The sequence below is a fragment of the Arachis hypogaea genome, chromosome 19 (assembly GCF_003086295.3).
Source record: "Arachis hypogaea cultivar Tifrunner chromosome 19, arahy.Tifrunner.gnm2.J5K5, whole genome shotgun sequence".
In the NCBI taxonomy this organism is placed as follows: Eukaryota; Viridiplantae; Streptophyta; class Magnoliopsida; order Fabales; family Fabaceae; genus Arachis; species Arachis hypogaea.
In genome coordinates, this window is record NC_092054.1 from 82,362,860 (window position 1) to 82,366,753 (window position 3,894).

At 41.0% G+C, this 3,894-nt stretch overlaps 1 non-coding gene across 1 annotated transcript; it reads right to left on the bottom strand.

The window, feature by feature from the left end:
- Positions 1-1,100: 1,100 nt before the first annotated feature.
- Positions 1,101-1,207, bottom strand: LOC112781420 (small nucleolar RNA R71). Its single transcript, XR_003192198.1, has one exon. It is a non-coding gene; the product is annotated as a small nucleolar RNA R71 (small nucleolar RNA).
- Positions 1,208-3,894: the final 2,687 nt, after the last annotated feature.

Genomic DNA, 3,894 nt, shown 5'->3' on the forward strand with positions numbered 1-3,894 from the left:
TTACTTTTCATCATCATTTACATTCTTGCCTTTACTTTCTTGCGGTTTAAGCTTCAGCTCATTTAAGTTTCTTGCTATTTGAGTTTTCGTTGTTTAGTTTCTTGTCATTTAAGTTTCTGCAATTCACATTTTGCTATTTACTTTCAGCACTTTAATTTCTTGCAATTTACATTCTGCTAGTTCAATTTCACCAAAACCATCAACTGTTGGCATGACTAAATATATCACCTCACTAAAATTACTTAATCCATCAATCCCTGTGGGATCGACCTTACTCTCAGTGAGTTATTACTTGACGATTCGGTATACTTGCCGAAGGGGTTTGCGTCGTGCAAATTCCTGCACATCAAGTTTTTGGCGCCGTTGTCGGGGATTGATTTAAATTGACAATGATTAAGTAGGTGATAGTCTCGATTAAGCATTTTTCTTTTGTTTGCTTTAAAGCATACTAACTATTTGACACATTGTGTCTGCTAACTCTAACATTCATTCTAGCAATAAAGTGTTCTGCTTTGCTTTTGGTTTGTTGTTGTGTTGTGTATGCCAGGGAGAAGAAGAGGTGTTTCTACTTCCTTTGGTTTTGAACCCCAAAGAACCTTCCTGAGGCTTAGAATAGAGGCAAGAGGGAAGGGAGTAATTGGAGAAGAAGATTAAGAAGAAGGAGACCAAGTTATGGAGGATAACCTACATAATCCACCTGAGGAGGTCGCCAACAACAATGGCCAACCTGTAAGGAGGGTGCTAGCCTCCTATACTATCCCTAATCCAAGGAATTGTGGGAGTAACATTCTTACTCCTAATGTTCATGCCCACAACTTTAAGCTTAAACCACAGCTCATTACTTTGGTTCAAAACAATTACCAATATGAAGGAAGTGCTTCGGAGGACCCAAATCAACATCTCTCTGTTTTCTTAAGGATATGTGACACTGTCAAGACTAATGGAGTGCACCCAGACATCTACAAGCTACTTTTGTTTCCCTTCTCTTTAAGGGACAAAGCCACTCAATGGTTAGAAACCTTCCCAAAAGAAAGCATCACAAACTGGGATGACTTGGTTAACAAGTTCTTAGCCAAGTTCTACCCCCTCAGAGAATCATCAAGCTTAAAACTGAAGTGTAAACTTTCAGGCAACTAGAAGGAGAGTCCTTATATGAGGCTTGGGAGAGATACAAGGCATTAATCAGAAAGTGCCCTTTTGATATGTTTAGTGAATGGGTGAAGCTCCAAAACTTCTATGAAGGTCTATCCCTAAAAGCAAGAAAGGCTTTGGACTACTCTTCAGAAGGGTCACTGCAAATGATGAAGACTCCAGAGGAGGCCCATGATCTCATAGACATGGTGGCCAACAATCAATACTTTTACTCCTCGGAGAGGCAAGCAACTCCAAAGAGAGGTGTTTATAAGCTTGAGGGTATGGATGCTATCCTAGCCCAGAACAAGCTGATGCATCAACAACTACAGCAGCAGATGGAAATGATGACCATAAGGATAGATGCATTGCAATTGGCTGCAGTTAGCACAACCAGCCAACCCCCAAATGTTAGGGGACAAAATAAAGAGAGCTATGAGGGATATAATACTGAGCAGCAGCCTGAACAAGTCCAGTACATGCACAACCCAAGTTCCCCCCAAAATGACTTCCATGGAGACACATACAACCCCTCATGGAGGAACCATCCCATCCTGAGATAGGGAGAAAACCAGAACCAATAGCAGAGGAACTCTAGCCCCAACAACTTTCACAACTCAAGCAACCAAAACCAACACCCTACTAACAATAATCCATACAGAAAATCACAAAACAATGTTCCTTCACCAATATTTTACCCACAAAACAACCCCATAAATAACCAAAACAACTTCCACCTACACTCAACATCCCACACTCAACCACAGCAACATTAAGAATCTCAAAAAATCTCTAATCTAGAGATGATGATGGAGAAACTCATGAAGAATGAGGAGATGGCAAGTAAGAATTATGAAGCATCATTGAGGAACCTTAAAAGGTAAATTGGGCAACTGTCTAAATAACCTGCTGAGAGGCCAACCAAGGCCTTTCCAAGTGACACCATTCCTAACCCAAAGGAGGAATACAAGGCCATACAACTTAGGAGTGGCAAGACATTGGAAAATGACACCAAGGCTGACACCAAAAAAGAAGCACAGGTTGAAGAGCATGACATGGTGGATCCCAAGAAGGATAATGAACTACAAGCTCCAAGGAAAGGCAAGCAAGCCTCTGAGACAGAAGTACAAGAGCAGAAAGAGGAGGTGAAGCCCTATGTTCCTCCTCTACCATACCCTTAGAGATTGCATAAGGAGATGAAGGACTAACAATTCCCTAAGTTCCTAGAGATTTTCAAGACATTGGAGATCAACCTTCCACTTGCCGAAGCCTTAGAACAAATGCCACTCTATGCAAAATTTCTCAAAGAACACATCACCAAGAAAAAGAGCTAGAAAGAGAAGAAAACTGTGATTCTCACCCAGAAATGCAGTGCTGTAATTCAAAGGGGCATTCCACCAAAACTCAAGGACCCAAGGAGTTTCCTCATATCATGTACCATAGGCAACATGACATTGGAAAGAGCTCTCTGTGACTTGGGTGCAAGCATCAATTTGATGCCATTCTCCATGATGAAAAAGCTGTTAATAGAGGAAGTTAAACCTACCAGAATGTCACTTCAAATGGCTGATAGATCACTCAAGATACCTAATGGAGTTGTGAAAAACTTATTAGTAAAGGTTGGAGAGTTCATCTTCCCTGCTGACTTTGTAATCCTAGACATGGAAGAAGAGGGACACAACTCGATTATCTTGGAGCGACCTTTCTTAGCCACAACAAGAGCCATCATTGATGTAGAAAAAGGTAAAATGATTCCTGGGGTACATAATGAGCAAATAATCATCAATATCTTTAAGGCAATGCAGTACCCCCTGAGAAAGAGAACTATAAAAGGGTGGAGATGATAGAAACCTTAGTAGAAGAAGCACTTGAGACAAGTTATCATGAAGGACAAGAAGAAGAAATTCAAGAAGTTCAAGATGAAGATGCCAGAGAGGAGCAAGCAACCGAAATTTCACTTGAAGGAAAGAAAGAGGAGGCACCAAAGTTAGAACTGAAACATCTGCCACCTCATCTCAAATATGCATTCCTTGGTAGGAAAAAACATTTCCAGGAATCAACAACTCATCCTTGAGTGCACAAGATGAAGCAAAGCTGCTTGAGGTGCTAAAAACTCATAAAACTGTTCTAGGGTGGACAATTGATGACATCAATGGTATAAGCCCTACTATTTGCATGTATAAAATCCTGCTAGAGGAGGACTCAATGCCAGTGGTGCAACCTCAAAGGAGGCTTAATCTAACAATGAAAGAGGTGGTTCAAAAGGAGGTAATGAAGTTATGGAATGCTGGAATCATATACCCCATTTTCGATAGCCCTTGGGTGAGTCCAGTCCAGGTGGTACCAAAGAAGGGAGGCATGACTGTCATCTTTAATGAAAGGAATGAGCTCATCCCTACAAGGACAGTGACTAGGTGGAGAATGTGCATTGACTACAGAAGATTAAATGATGCCACAAGGAAGGATCACTTTCCTCTCCCCTTCATTGATCTGATGCTAGAAAGCTTGGCTGGCCATGCCTACTATTGCTTTTTAGATGGATACTCCAGGTATAATCAGATAGTGGTGGATCCCAAGGACCAAGAGAAGACCTCTTTTACCTGCCCTTTCAGAGTCTTTGCCTACAGAAGGATGCCATTTGGGCTGTGCAACGCTCCAGTAACCTTTCAAAGGTGTATGCTTTCCATATTTTTTGATATGGTAAAAAAATTTTTAGAGGTTTTTATGGATGATTTTTCTGTCTTTGATAACTCTTTTGACACT